This window comes from Monodon monoceros, unplaced genomic scaffold (assembly GCF_005190385.1).
Source record: "Monodon monoceros isolate NGI ecotype Baffin Bay Population unplaced genomic scaffold, NGI_Narwhal_1 Super_Scaffold_19, whole genome shotgun sequence".
Classification (NCBI taxonomy): Eukaryota; Metazoa; Chordata; class Mammalia; order Artiodactyla; family Monodontidae; genus Monodon; species Monodon monoceros.
The window spans coordinates 69,978,541-69,994,940 of NW_021703775.1; the positions used below are offsets into that span (position 1 = coordinate 69,978,541).

Sequence of the window (16,400 nt, forward strand, 5' to 3'; positions counted from 1 at the left end):
ACACTGGATGGATATTTGATGATATGTGGAGTAACTTAATTTTAAAGGTGTGACAATGGGATTGTAGCTTTTTAATAAATTTATTTTTTTGTATATATTTTTATTTTTGCCTGCGTTGGGTCTTTGCTGCGCACGAGCTTTCTCTAGTTGCAGTGAGCAGGGGCTCCTCTTCGTTGCGGTGTGTGGGCTTCTCATTGCGGTAGCTTCTCTTGTTGCGGAGCACTAGCTCTAGGCACGCGCGGGCTTCAGTAGTTGTGGCATGTGGGCTCAGTAGTTGTGGCTCGCAGGCTCTAGAGTGCAGGCTCAACAGTTGTGGCGCACGGGTTTAGTTGCTCCGCGGCATGTGGGTTCTTCCCGGACCAGGGCTCGAATCCATGTCCCCTGCATTAGCAGGTGAATTCTTAACCACTGACCCACCAGGCAAGTCCCCTGTAGCTTTTTAAAGTACTTGTTTTAGGGACTTCCCTGGCAGTCAAGTGGTTAAGACTCCGTGCTTCCACTGCAGGAGGCACGGGTTCGATCCCTGGTCAGGGAACTAAGATCCTGAATGCTGTGTGGTGAGGTCAAAAATAAATAAAGTATTTGTTTTAGCTACGTACTGAAATATCTAGATGAAATCCAATAACTAGAATTTGCTGCAAAATAATCAAGTGGAGTGAGAAGTGGAGGGAGTATAATTGAAACCAAAATGGCTATGACTTGATAATTAGTGAAGCTGGGTAATGAGTATACATGGGAGTTTACTATTCTCCACATTTTTATATATGTTTGAAATTTTCATAATAAAAATTGGGATAAAAGAACTATCTTAAAAATACATACATGTAGAGTTGTACAATGTCATTTCATTAGCTTCTTAAAAGACAGTACTTTTGCTCTATCAGTAATGTGAAGTGGGGAAAAGTACTATGAACTCATATTTAAAGTGATGAACATGAGAAATAGATTGATCATGCTTAGGATAAAGATACATCTGTTTTAAGACAACCAAAGAGCTCATAAGACATCTGGTTGACTCACAGCTTGAAGGCAATGTGGGCACAGAGAGAAATTTTAGCAGCACACGGATGTGCAATGTGAAGTCAAACACAGACAATAGTTATAAACTGCCTATTGCACAATTAAAGTTATCACTTGTCAACATTCAAGGTAGGAAAAATCAGATCTGTTCTATGTAACCTGGAATGTCTGGTTATTAAAGGAAAACACAACCAAACTGATTATAGAGAGAAAAGTACAATGCTTTAGTAAACCTATATAGTTATAATTTGTAACTAGACTTTTAAGTCACCCAAACAAGATTACAATTACTTTTTATATGTGCTTAAAACAAACAGTTAAGAGAATGTTACTATTAGGTCACGATAGACTGTTTATGATAATCAAGGTCCCAGAGTCTACTCTACAGATTTAAAACTAAAGAAAAACACTTTTGGACTTCCCTGGCAGTCCAGTGGTTATGACTCCACACTTCCAATGCAGGGGGAGCAGGTTCGATCCCTGATCAGGGAACTAAAATCCCATATGCCGTGCGGTGCGGCCAAAATAAAAGAAAAATAAAGAAAAACACTTTACCAAAAAGAAGATATAATCAAGCTAGACATCTCCAGAAAGCATTAAAAATATTTCAACTCTCAAACAGACTATATCAAATATGTTTCTTAAATTCTCTCTGGAGAATATGTATATAAAAAAGCAAATACCTCTATTTAAAAATATAAGTATTAAAAAATGTAAGTATTAAGCATATTTAAAGAGGGCAGACCTGCTCAGTAATAGCCACTGAAGATCCACCAGATCCATTTCAAAGCAATGAGAAACAGAAAATGGGCACTAGAAGTAGTAGCATACTGCTCCCACTTAAAAGTCTCCGAAGTATCTGGAGGTGGATTTAATCTGGGTAACTGAGGATCCAGCAGCAGCCTTTCACCAGATAACATCAGTCTGAATGATCTTAGGTCCTGACTTCCATTCCAGTTTCCTGCTGTTAATGGAACTGGGCTCATAACCACAGCCAACTTGGCTGGAGCACTAATTCCCACTTAGCATCTGTTTTGCTAGGAATGAAAGTAGGATAGTAGAGTCTGCTCTGGAAAATATCATTGAAAACTGTTTTAAATGCTTCTATTGTCTTCATTACGAATTGAACATAAACTGTTAGTGAATTTATTTCTTAGCCTTTTTGTAACAAAATTGTGAGCAATTCTCAAAGACAAGGAGAAACTGAAAGGAAGGAAAAATGAGGAAATGCAATGAGGCAGAGGAGTCAGTACCCAACATAAGGTGGGGGAGGGCACCTTCAGCAGCACCCCCAACAAGAACTTCACAGGCTGCCTTTTAGCCTTTCAGCTAGCTTTTGGGTAGGAGTTACTAGAACCATATCCGAGAAGATGGCATCCAACAATCAAGGCAAATTGGATGTCTTTATTGTCTCAAGTGGGTATTTTGTATTTCTAAAGACTTCTTAATCCCTCCTGTACTGCTCTTCAAAATTATTCCCTAGACTTAAAAAATGAAAACAGGGCTTCCCTGGTGGCGCAGTGGTTGAGAGTCCGCCTGCCGATGCAGGGGACACGGGTTCGTGCCCCGGTCCGGGAATATCCCACATGCCGCGGAGCGGCTGGGCCCGTGAGCCATGGCCGCTGAGCCTGCCCGTCCGGAGCCTGTGCTCCGCAACGGGATAAAGAAAACAGACTATTATTTCATCCAAAGAATTTTACTCAATATTTATTAAATGTAAGGCACTGGATTAAGCTTTAGATTTACAAAGTATCAATAATAAATCAGAGAAGGGGGGAGATATTTTTTTAAATATCAAAAATGTATAACATCTTAAATGGGTTACACAATTAGATAAACTGTATGCTTTAAAAATGCAACCATTAAAGCTGATTGTTAAATATAAGATACAGCACTGTCAATGTCCTTTTGAGTTTGCAAGTGCTTATTACATTTATTAGATAAATATAATTATGTCATCTTTGGGCCAAGGATAAATCTGAGGTCCAAATGGAAAAAAAATAGTGTATATATTTGTTTCTGGTATGGAAAAAACTTAGCTAAAGCCATTAAAAGAATGTGAAAAGGAAAAGGGGATAAGCATTGTCGACTTAAAAAAACGCACAATGTTAGAGTTTGTCTTTTTTTTTTTTTTTTTTGCGGTACACGGGCCTCTCACTGCTGTGGCCTCTCCCGTTGCAGAGCACAGGTTCCGGACGCGCAGGCTCAGCGGCCATGGCTCACGGGCCCAGCCGCTCCACGGCATGTGGGATCTTCCCAGACCGGGGCAAGAACCCGCCTCCCCTGCATCGGCAGGCGGACTCACAACCACTGCGCCACCAGAGAAGCCCGAGAGCTTTGAGTTAAGTTTTATTTGGGGCAAAATAAGGACTGCAGCCCAGGAGACAGCATCCCAGGTAGCTCTGAGAAACTGCTCCAAAGAGATAGGGGGGGAATGTCAGTATATATGTGATTTTGGTGAAGGGGGAGTATATGCAATCCAGCACAGACTTTTTTGTGGAAGGTTTCTGCTAGTCACGAAGATTAGATGTCACCATGAAGGATTTTAGTGTTTTTCTAGATATTAGGAGATAACAAGAATTGGGCTCATAAAATCAGCTCCTGAAAATACCTAACTATCTGAAGACCTGTTCTGCCAGTTTTTCCTGGAGCACAGAGTGCCTCATTTCTGGTCTCTACCCTGAACTCCTTTCAGGGGGCGTTGAAAATCTGCAGCTGCAGTGGCCATGATTTAATCCTTGTAGAGGTAGATGGCAAGTGCCGATGGAAAATGCCAATTTGTAGCTGACAGCATAATCGAGCTAAAACAGTTATCTATCCTAAGAGCAATACAAAACGCAATGTTCAAAATTAATAACTCAAAACACATACTGTTCAGAAATACGGCTGTAAATTACATAAGAAACAGCTATGAGTTCAAAGCAGTTGTCTTTAGGGAAACGGACTGGGAGCACTTTTAGTTTTAAGTCTTCTGACACTACATATTTGCCTTTTAAACTATATATTGTTTTGATTTTTAAAAAATTTAAAAACCAGAAAACCAACCGAAAGTATATTCAGAAAGCCAGAATTTCATGGTTTTCTCCTAAGACCTTGTCCTTCAAATCTCATATTTCTAAAACTATTTAATTGCTTCACTTTAAGAATTACTTCCTTTTTGGGAATTCCCTGGCAGTCCAGTGGTTAGGACTCGGCACTTTCACTGATGTGGGCCCAGGTTCAATCCCTGGTCAGGGAACTAAGATCCCACAAGCTGCACAGTGCGGCCAAAAAAATAAAAATAAAAAATAGGGGCTTCCCTGGTGGCGCAGTGGTTGGGAGTCCATCTGCCGATGCAGGGGACGTGGGTTCGTGCCCCGGTCCGGGAGGATCCTGCATGCCGCGGAGCGGCTGGGCCCGTTGGCCATGGCCGCTGGGCCTGCGCGTCCAGAGCCTGTGCTCCATGATGGGAGAGGCCACGGCAGTGTGAGGCCCGCGTACCGCAAAAAAAAAAAAAAAAAAAAAAACACTTCCCTTTCAAACACACACAGAAGAATAGAAAAATATAAACACCCATCCCAACTATTCAGATTTCAAAAGCTTTTTTTTTGTTTTTTAAGGTTGCACCTCGATGCATGTGGGATCTTATTTCCCAGACCAGGGATGGAGCCTGTGCTCCCTGCATTGGGAACTCAGAGTCTTAACCACTGATCTCCAGGGAAGTCCCAGATTTCAGAAAAGTTTATCTTTTGACTTATTTGCTTCTTTTTTATTTAAGAACCAGTAATAGATAGTGAAATACTACTTCATTTTAAAATATTACATGGTATGTCAAATATGTGTATCTTACTGCGAATTAATTATACCTAAATAAAGTTGTTTAAAATATTAAAAATGGGGCTTCCCTGGTGGCGTAGTGGTTGAGAGTCCGCCTGCCGACGCAGGGGACACGGGTTCGTGCCCCAGTCTGTGGGAGGATCCCACATGCCGCGGAGCAGCTAGGCCCGTGAGCCATGGCTGCTGAGCCTGCGTGTCCGGAGCCTGTGCCCCACAACGGGAGAGGCCACAACAGTGAGAGGCCCGCGTACCGAAAAAAAAAAAAAAATATATATATATATATATAAAATGTATATTTATTCAGCTCCTACTATATACCAGGCATGATTCTAGGTGGTGCTTGGGATACATACTGAATAAAATAGATCCCAGCCCCTGTGGACATTACATTCTGGTGGTGCTGTTTGCTTTTCAGTTGACAGTTTTCCAACATTATTTTCAACTACTCTAAAATAATCCTTTAGTTTAGATATGATCCTGACTGTCTCATAAACATAACATGTTCATTCCACTTCTTTGTTCACACTGTAACCACCCTTCTGATTTTGGACACAGGCAGCAGTAAGCGGCAGCTTGCAGCAAGCAGTAGCAGGAAGCAAGATCTTAGTTCTGGGACAGGGAGTCCTAACCACTGGACCACAAGGGCCAGCAGCTAGGGCCTGGGTCCCTGTTTCTTACCTGTCTTGTCAGGAAAGAATTCAGGCAAGGAAGCAAAAGGTAAAGAGAAAAGCAAAAAGTTTATTGGAAAAACAAAGTACATGCGGAAAGACGCATGGGCAAACTCAGAGAAGAGTCGCGCCCTCGGGAAGTTTAAATCCTTTATAAGGGGGCAGTCTTCCAGGTCTTTGTCTTCTTTTGACCAATAGTAGTGTTTTGACCCCATGCCTAATTTGCTTCTGGACCCTTCCCTGGGTGCGCACGCACCCCTAAGTTAAGGTGGAGCCCACCGAGAAGGCCTCTGGGAGGAGACAGCAGGACTTACTATGGTCTGGCATCCCCTGCCTTTTTGACCCCATGAAGGCTTTTGCACATGCGTAATGTCTCCCTTGTCCCAAGGATGGGAAGTGTATGACCTCTTGATCCTTTAATAGGGTTTAGTCCCACTCTGTCCCTGCCATAAAAATGCCGAATATCTGGTTATTTACCCTATTCCTGTTGCTGATTTTTATAACGAGGTGCAGATCTTGAAATATAGACAGGAGTCCGGTCATAAATATGTAGTCCTGGAGCCCGTTTGTCTCTTGCTTCAGGAAGTGTAAACATGGGGCTGGTAATGAATATCCAGCTTGGAGCCCATCTTCTTCTCACCCCAGGAGGTGTGAACAGGAGGCCAGTTGTAAATGCCTAGCCTGGAGCCCATCTATCTCCAGCCTCACTTCTAGGCATTCAAATCTAAATTATCCTTCAAGTCCCAGCTCAAGATCTACTTCTACTGTAAAGGTGAAATAGTAAACCCTTATTTGTAATCCTCTCCTAAAGCATTTAGATTTCTGGCATTTAAATCATATTGTCTGATATTATTTACTATTGTTTCTTTTAGCTCTACTAGATCCAAGATCCTTGAAGACAGGTATCACAACTTACACATTTCCTGTTTCTTCCGTAGTGCTTAGCAAGTGCAAAACAAGGACTAGCCATCCTTAGAGTATCTCACTATGTTTCCTGTTAATAGGTTATTGTTCTCTAGCAAATTACTAATGTTTTTCATCATTTCGTAGTTATAAGCTACTGATAATTGTTTTTACTTGTTTCATGACAGCAAAAGAGAATGAAGAACAGACCCTGGATCCAAAGTATCCTGTACTGGAACACTGGCTACATCATTTTTTTTGTTTGTTTGGTTTTTTTTGTGGCTACATCATTTTTGAGCTTAAGTGTTGTTATTTAACTTCTCTAAGTCCTAGTTGCCTAACTTGTAACTTGGAAATAATTATCCTCCTAAGAAGGTTGTTTTGAGAACAAAAGAAATACAATAATGAAAATACAATAATGTTATGCTCCCTTCTCTTTTCCCAGACCACAATCATAACCTCTGTTACAAGGACTTATGGTAAGAAAACACCTTCAGACTTAAGTCTCAAAAGTTTTAACTTGGGGACTTCCCTGGTGGTCCAGTGGTAGAGAATCTGCCTTCCAATGCAGGGGACGTGGGTTCAATCCCTTGTCAGGAAACTAAGATCCCACATGCCGTGAGGCAACTAAGCCCACGTGCCACTACTGTGCTCGTGCATCTCAATGAGAGAGCCCACATGCCCTGCAGCCTGTGCGCCACAACCAGAGAGAGAAAACCTGCATGCCATAACCGGAGAGAAGCCCGTGTGCTGCAACTAGAGAGAAACCTGAGCAGACCTGCGCTGTATCGAAAAGGATCCCACATGCCTCAACAAAGATCCCGTGTGCCACAACTAAGACCTGACGCAGCCAGAAAAAATTTAAGGAAAATAAATAAAAACTCAAAAAAAGAACTAAAAAAAATTTTTTTAATAATAATTTTAAAAAAGTTTTAATTTTGACATGGCTATGAAATTTTACTTTTGATTTCACTAATTAAACAACATTTGTATATTTACTGAACCTCCCACCACTGTGTATAAAGCACTGGTTTAGAACTAATGATAGGAGAGTCAATAGGACAGACACAGTATCTATCACCAGGGAGTTTACAGACTAACAAGGAAAAACATACTGAATGTTTATCCTTGGCATAGAATTATGAAGTAAAAACTCATTCTATAATGGACATAAAGTCACCATTATTTTAGGTATTTCCTACCATAAATCAGTAATATGGAAATGGACCATGTAAAATTTATATCTATTGAGTGTTTACAATCATCAGTCATGTGACACGAACGAACCTAAGTCGTCGTGTACTGTATGTAGAGAATAAAGAAGCCATCTGACAAATATCTTAGTTACCAGTATGAGGCTGGGCATCAGAATGGACTGATGAACAGAATTTCCTTCATTTTGCTTCAGTTTACTTCTAATCAGTACCACTACCATCTTACATTTGTACTGTACATCAGTTTACTCAACATCTTCTCCAATATTATCTCACTTACTCCCAACAACTGCAGTAATAAAATCAGTCAGGAACCAGAGTAGACTGAGCTTTTTGGAACATATCGATCGACTGAAAGGAAAATTCAGTCAAAATAGATTTAGACTACTAAGAAATGTAGTCTTTTAAATGTATACATTAGAATTTGAAAGAAAAACTTGCATATTACAAATTTTACTTATTTTTATAAACATACACTATGGGCTATTTTCTTTAAGATTATGGATTTACATCAAGATATTATGCCACTAGGCCTGCTATGTAGAAGCTGAAGTTTCTCTTTAAAGAAACCATTGGATCACCTTTCAGTTACATCTTCTATGGAATAGGATTAGGCTTCCAAGAGCAAACTATGGGAGCATCAGATCAAACACTTTAAAAGACAGTTTATTTGTATATTTTGTGAATTCTAGTTTATTAACTATTATGTATACAACAAAAAAATGAAATCTTTTGGGAAGTTTCAGCTTATCTTAGCTGTAATTGCAGTAATGAAGAAAATACATTTTTGTTGTCTTCTAGAAAAAATTGTTAATAAGGGAGTTATATGCTCCCAAAGACCAAAGTGATAGTGACAAAAGTAATTTAAATGAGAAAATCCTAGAAGGTGAAACTTCTGCAGAAACTGTTAAGGTTGCTGAGTCAGCCATCCTCTTGACACCAAGATGTTCGCATTTCAGAATGGGATCCATACTGAAATGTTATTTACCTTGCAAAACCCATCTCAAATACAATCTCAAGAAAACCTTCCATAATTCCTCCAAAAGGCATGAATATATAATTGCTAACACAGCAAGGAGAGATCAGTTATGTACTCTTGGTGTTACTGAGTCCAAGCTCGCTCTGCTTGCCACACAACTGGCCAAAATCGGAGACGAGGTGCTGAGGCAAGGAACACGACTTTATTCGGAAAGCCGGAAGACCAAGAAGGTGGCAGATAAATGTCTCTGAAAAACCATCTTCCAGGGGTGTGGATGCCAGTTTCTTTTATAGCACAGAGAGGGGGAGGAGATGAGGAAGTAAAGTAAAAAAGCCATAAGTTTTGCAAATATCCCCTGGAATGGCCAGCCTGGAGGAGAGGATGTGTTAATTTCTTCTTTCTTGTGGCCATCCACAGGTGGAACAGGGTCCAGATGTTTCCCTGAACAAAGTCACTTTGGTTTAACCTTCAGGCAGAGGGGCAGGGTTCCCCCAGGCAGGGCGTTATGTATACACACTATCCTTTTAGTTAACAAAAGCAGCAGAAAGCAAAGGTTACAGAAACGGATCCAACATGGAGTCCAATTTGGCTCTTCCCTGTTACATTAGAATTTCCCCCACCATCACAGCCACAAACCTAGTCCCAGCGACCATCTCTGGGTGGTTTCCCCACATCCATTCTTGTCCCCATTCAATTCAGTGTCTACACAGGAGTCAGGGTGACCTTTTTGATTAAGATACAAATTTGACTGTGTGACTTCCTTGCTTAAAATCTTTCAGGGACCTTCCACTACTCTTCAAATAAGGTCTAAATCCTTTGGATAACATGACAGGGGAGTTCACTGCAATGTCCTCTCACTACATTTGAGTGGTTTGAAAACTTCCCTATAAAAGTTTAGAGAAAGAAAAGAAAAAGCTGGTCCTAAATCCTTAACATTGTTTAAAAGGCCCCACATCATCTCTGGGGCCCTAACCACAGCCCCCTTTCGCTTTCCACACTCTTTCCAACTGCTCTGACCTTCAGTTCCCAAAACCTTCCCAAGCCTCTGTGGAACGGATTTCCTTTACCCGGACCTTTCTTCCCTCACTTGGGAGTCACCTTCACCTAATTCCTACTTACCCGTAATAACTTGAGTGCAAAGATTACTTTCCTAGGGAAACTTTAACTGATTTCTTCAGCTGGGATATGTACCCCAATTATACGCTCTCACAACACCCTACATTCTTCCTTTTTAGCTTCTCTCTAAGTAGACTGGCATTCACTTGTGTGGTTACTTGTGTCCTCCAATGACAATGTAAAGTCTTTAAAGGCAAAAACCTATAATGGTCACCATCATATCGTTAGTACTCAGCACACAACAGGTACTAGAAACACTCAGATGATAAACTAGGTAATTAACATTAAATATTAAGTAATTAAAGTATGCATGTAAAGTATTTTCCACACGCAGGGCTAAGAGTCAGTGCTCAACGCGTTGTAGTTTTTGCCTTGCATCACTGTTTGTGTGCTTAATCACTCCCGCCATCCTGCACACAATTCTTATTCATTTTTGGATTCCATCAGTGCCTCGCTCTAACTTCAGTGTTACACTTACGTGCTCAACATTCACTGGATTTAACTGCTTTTTAAATCAATATGACTTTCAGCATATTTACATAGAAGACACAACATCAACTTTTAAAGAGTTTCCCATTAAAACTAAAGTATCAATATAATTAAAAACCTTATCAACAGTCCAAAAACACACTTGAGCTATGACTATGAAGTGAAGAAGCTGTTTTTCACGTCGCTTATACAATCTGTCACACTTTACAATTCCACATTGACATAAACACAGACTGTCAATTTCCTATCTTTATTATTTTCTTTTTTTTTTTTTTTGCGGTACGCGGGCCTCCCCCTGTTGTGGCCTCTCCCGTTGCGGAGCACAGGCTCCGGACGCGCAGGCTCAGCGGCCCTGGCTCACGGGCCCAGCCGCTCCGCGGCACGTGGGATCTTCCCGGACCGGGGCACGAACCCGTGTCCCCTGCATTGGCAGGCGGACTCTCAACCACTGCGCCACCAGGGAAGCCCTATTATTACTTCTTTTAAATTTATTTTTTTGGTCGCCTTTCGGCATGCGGGATGTTAGTTCCCCCGACTAGGGGAGGAACCCGCGCCCCTGAAAGGGAAGCGCGGAATCTTAACCACTGGACCTCCAGGGAAGTCCCACCTGTCTTTACTTTCTGTGATCTCGAAAAAGTACGAAGGAAGCAACGCTGGATGCCACACTAACGTTCGTCATTGCTAACAAGTAACGAACTGCAAATAAAAATCGGACACAGAAAAAAAGAAATTAAATATGAAAACAGAGACCATCTAGCCTACAAAAGTGAGTTGCGGGAGGCAGCTAATGAAGTTACCGAAGAAATGTCCACCCCAAACAGACATGCTCTGGATTTCTGTACTGCACTTCTGCATTTTGAGAATAGAGAACTCGAAGTTTCCGAGCGCTCGCAGAGAGAGAAAACCACCGTGGCGCTTTCCCGGAGGCCGCCGCTCGGGAAAGCAGCGCAGTCAGCGGGCCCAAAGCCGCGCCTCACCTGCGCTGACCAGGAGTCCCGCCCCGGCCGTCGCGCGACTGTGCCCTTTCGGGGTCACAGACGCGAGCACCAAAACCGAGACAAAGACCGGGTGCGGCGACTCGGCCCGACCCAACGACCGCCACCGCCCCGCCCGGGAAACGCCCGCCCACCCCCGGCGGCCGGCCCAGCGGAGCGCGGCGCGGCCCCAGGAAACTCACCTCCGGGCGCGGCCGCTGGAGGGGGCCCCGCCGCGCCGTCGCCTCGCGGCCTCGTCCTCAATTTGCTCAGGGACCGCGGGCGCCGCCGCCGCCGCGCCGCCGCCCCTCGCACTGGGAGCACTACTGTCCCCAGACCCCCTCAAGCTCGGCTGCCGTGCCGCTGCGACCCTGTGCGCCTCCCTCGGTCACTGCCGCCCGGCGCCGAGGACGCGCCGAGGCCGGCTCTGCGCAGACCCGAGAGCGCGCGCGGGGCCTCGGGGGGCGCGCGGGGGCGCGCGGGGGCGGGGCTGGCGGCGCCGGCCGCTTCGGGCCGCAGCGTTACCCGCGCGAATGGCGGCCGCCTCTTTCTTCCCGTGGGCGCTGCTGCTCCTTGCCTCTTCACCCGACGCGGAAAATGCAGAGAGCTACCCACCTGAGAACCCACCATCAACTTACCTCCGTACGTCGTCAGCCGCTGATTGAATCCGTGGAGAAATTTACCTGCATTCTGACCATGTTGAACTTCACCTGAGACCTGTGATTCTGGAAAGCGAAGGTTAAAAAAAAAATTCTCCCATCCTTTCATGCCCCTGAAAGGGCTGACAGCAAGGAAGAAACCACCCTTCCCCACGTGGTTTAGATAAGACTCAGGGATGCCCCCTTGCTTACCTATGACAAGGTCAGACATAGACCCTCCAAATGCCCCTTTTTTTTTTTTTTGCCTCATAAATGATTAGCTTTACTTATTGTTCTCACTGACCAATCTGGACAAAATACCAGCTACCTTGTTTTGGCCAAACTTAAGCTTCTCTCCTTCCTCCAGGCTCCTAAACTTTGACCCACCCTCATCCTGATCCAGCGTACAAGCTCTCCTTCACCATCACTCCTGAAAAATAGGCTGACCTCCATGTAAACCACTCTGATCTGCCACGCGATCACTGCCACCTCCACCCACCCATTCCACTGTGCCCCACACCCAGTTCTTTGTAGCCTTTGTTCGCTCCTCCCTATACAAGATGGGCCATTTTCTGTCCGACCTTGGAGACAGTTGCAGACTTCACGGTCATAGCCTTGCCCTGTAGCGATGGTTGTTGCCTCATCCCCCAAACCCCATTGCAGTAGTTCCTTTTCCTCTTCTTGGAATAAACCTTTCCAATAAAGTCTCTCTTTATCTAAATCCAGGATTTTTTTTTTTGACAATTGAACATTCTCCCCATTGCAATTGTCCTCCAGCCTTATTTCAGTAGTCTTCCCCCTCCCCCCAATAATCCTTTCAAATATAATCTCTATTTCATATTTGTTTTTACGTGACAGTTTTTTTTTTTACATAAATACTTGGGCAAAACATTTATTATTTTAAACTAAGGGACATTTGTTACAGCAGGAATATTCTACTGGGTTAGGCAGTTCAGTGAAAGGTACATCCTTTGTTCCTTTGTTCCTCCCTCCCTCCCTTCCTTCCTATTTCTTTCTGTCTCTATCTCTCTCTCTCCCTTTCTATCTCTCTCCCTCTCTATCTTTTTCTTCCTTTTTTCCTTTTTTTTAAAAAATAAATCTTGGAGTATAATTGCTTCACAATACTGTGTTAGTTTCTGTTGCACAACAAAGGAAATCAGCCATATGCATACACATGTCCCCATATCGCCTCCTTTCCAGCCTCCCTATCCTACCCCTCTAGGTCATCGCACAGAGCCCATCTCCCTTTTACTTGATAGTTTTTAGTGCTGGAATTCAGATTGATACTGGGCCTCACCTACAGGCCCCTGCCATCCCCACACAGGTAAAGGCACCCTCTGAGTCTTTTGAACTCTTCTTTACGAGAGCAATTCTGGGATCCCGTGGTGAGTTCAGCTTCAAACCAGTTCTCCAGAAATCTTGTCTGTTGAAGCCACTGGTAAGGAGTTACTTTGATTCCTTAGGGCAAAGAGACTTTTCTATGAATGGCCTTGATGTGAGGCCTCTTCTTTTTCCTGTTCTTTTTTGTCCCAGGACCATTTGATAAAGAGAGGACTCTTCCCTGGTCAAAAATCAACTGACCCTAGATATGTTGGTTTATTTCTGGACTCAAAATTCTGTTCCATTTATCTATATATCTGTCCTTACACCAGTGCTGTTATCCAGTGGGGGTTCTGCTGCTTGCCGCTTACAAAGTCAGTTACATACTCACAAATGTTGGTAGTGTAAGGAACGGCACCAAGAAACGGAGGAGAGCTTAAACAAGCTTTATTTGGGCTCGCTCCCGGGCGAGGTTCACTGGTCCGAGAGAGAGGGGCCAGAGAAGTCGCGCCCGGGCAAGGGTTTGGGCAGAATTTATAGGGGAAGAAGGGAAAGGGGTGTGGTGAATCCGGGAGGGCGCAGGTTATTCCTTATTTGGTGGTCTCTTCGGGTATCGTGGCAATATCCAGTGCCGGTTGCATCCGTCTTGGGATCGTTAGTCTCGCCCCTCGAAAGGCGGGAAGGCTGCTCCAGGTGGAAAGTCCCCAGGTCAGTTCCTAGAACTGGGTGGTCCGGAAAGTCTCCAGGTCAGTTTCTGGAAGTGGGTGGTCCGGAAAGTTTCGGTCTGATGCAACCTGTGAGTCTGATTGCGTTCCCCTGCCTCGGGCCAATTGGCCTTACAGGTAGCAAAGGAAAGGTACCTCTAATCAGAATGCTGGGCACTTCCCTGGTGGCACAGTGGTTAGGAATCCGCCTGCCAATTCAGGGGACACGGGTTTGAGCCCTGGTCCGCGAAAATTCCACATGCCATGGAGCAACTAAGCCCGAGAGCCACAAGTACTGATCCTGCGCTCTAGAGCCCGTGAGCCACAACTACTGAGCACACGTGCCACAACTACTGAAGCCTGCATGCCTAGAGCCTGTGCTCCTCAACAAGAGAAGCCACTGCAATGAGAAGCCCACGCACCACAACAAAGAGTAGCCCCACTCACCGCAACTAGAGAAAGCCTGCGTGCAATAATGAAGACCCAATGCAACCAACAATAAAATAAATAAATAATAAATGAATTTATTAAAACAAAAATCAGAATGCTGGCAATCTGGGGTGATGGTGGACTCAAGGTCCCCCAAAAACCACCTCCGAAAATTCTGCTCAGCCATGAAAGTTTTAAAGGGAAGGAGGGAAGTAATCTCAGTTAATCATTGCGATATGGGGTCAGAGTCGTTGCCATCCCCCACCTGCCTGCAGGCTCGTTGACTTCCTGTGATCTTCCTCTAGATGTTATACAGTTTGGTTCACTCAGTTTGGTCACACAGTTTGTGCGGGAGATTACTGAAGGGGAAGCTAGGGGAGAGATTTGGTCATCTGTTAATTACTTATTCTTCATTTCGACTTCTTTGATCTATGGAAAGAACTGACAAGTTAGGCAAAGTATTGTGTGATTAAAAGATTTGAAAGGTGTGTGTGGGCCAGAGATGAGTAGAGCATGGGGGTTAAAAATTAGTTATACTATAACTTTGCTAAAATGACAAGAAAAGGGGCTTTCTGCTGAGGGTGATCTCCTGCAAAGAGCTGCTTACAGTACCATAATGTTTTTGTTTTTTTTAAGATGTTGGGGGTAGGAGTTTAGTAATTTATTTATTTATTTTTGCTGTGTTGGGTCTTCGTTTCTGTGCGACGGCTTTCTCTAGTTGTGGCAAGCGGGGGCCACTCTTCATCACGGTGTGCGGGCCTCTCACTATCGCAGCCTCTCTTGTCGCGGAGCACAGGCTCCAGACGCGCAGGCTCAGTAGTTGTGGCTCACGGGCCTAGTTGCTCTGTGGCATGTGGGATCCTCCCAGATCAGGGCTCGGACCCGTGTCCCCTGCATTAGCAGGCAGATTCTCAACCACTGTGCCACCAGGGAAGCCCCCCATAATGTTTTAATTACTGTAGCTTTATAGTAGGTTTTTAAATCAGGAAGTGTGAGTCCTCCAACTTTGTTCTTTTTAAAAATTGTTTTGGTTATTCCAGGTCCCTTGCAATTTAAGACCAGCTCTTTCTTTTCTGTAAAAAAAAAAAAAAAGAATTTTAGTAGGAATTGCTTTGAATTGGTAGAGCAATTCGAGTATTGACATCTTAACAGTGTTAAGTTTTTTCAAACCATGAATATGGACATCTTTCCATTTACTTGTCTTCTTTGTTTTGTAGTTTTCAGTGTACAAGTCTTGTACCTCCGTGGTTAAATTTATTCCTAAGTATTTTATTTTTATTGATGCTGTTCTGAAAGGAATTGCTTTCTTAATTTCCTTTGGGATTTTTCATCATTAGTGTATACCACTGATTTTTGTGGGTTGATCTTGTATACAGCATCTTTGCTGAATTCATTTATTAGCTCTGATAGTTGTGTGGGTTTTAAAAAATAGATTCTTGGGAATACGCTGGCAGTCCAGTGATTAGGACTCCACGTTTTCACTGCCTGGGGCCCGGGTTCAATCCCTGGTCAGCGAACTAAGATCCTGCAAGCCGTGCAGCATGGCCAAAAAATAAAACAAATAAAAATTTAAGATAGATTCTGTAGTATTTTGTACATACAAGATCACATCATCTGTGAATAGAGATAGTTTTACTTCTTCCTTTCTAATTTGGATGGCATTTATTTATTTAAAATTTTTGCCTAATTATTCTGGCTAGAACTTCCCATATAATTTTGAATAGAAACGGCAAAAGTGGGCTTCCTTGTCTTATTCATAATCTTAAGGGGAAAGCTTTTAACCTTTCACCATTGAGTATGATTGCCCTTTCTCATGTTGAAGAAACTCCCTTCTAGTCATAGTTTGTTGAGTGTTTTTATCATGAAAGTTTCTTGGATTTTGTCAAATACTTTTCTGTGTCAATTGAGATGATCATGTGTTTTCTTTTCTTCATTCTATTAATTTAGTGTATTACATTGATTGATTTTTTTCAGTGCAAATCTGTTTATTGGTTTCCTATTAATCTTTTAGTTGGGCATCTGAGAAGGGGGTATTAGTACATCTGTAGTTAACCTTCTATTTTAATCTGCTTAACTATATTCAGTGAATGATCTATTTTAATGCCCTTCCATCTTGCTTATTAAAGAACA

General features: G+C 43.2%; 1 protein-coding gene across 3 annotated transcripts in view; it reads right to left on the reverse strand.

The window, feature by feature from the left end:
- The window catches only part of UBXN2A (UBX domain protein 2A), a 43,138-nt gene extending 31,519 nt beyond the window's left edge, over positions 1 to 11,619 (reverse strand). For all 3 annotated transcript variants that reach the window (XR_003794941.1, XM_029232278.1, XM_029232277.1), the window contains exon 1: positions 11,383 to 11,619. The gene's annotated coding sequence lies outside the window, so the exon portion shown is untranslated. The remainder of the gene's footprint in view (positions 1 to 11,382) is intronic.
- Between the last annotated feature and the right edge of the window lie 4,781 nt (positions 11,620 to 16,400).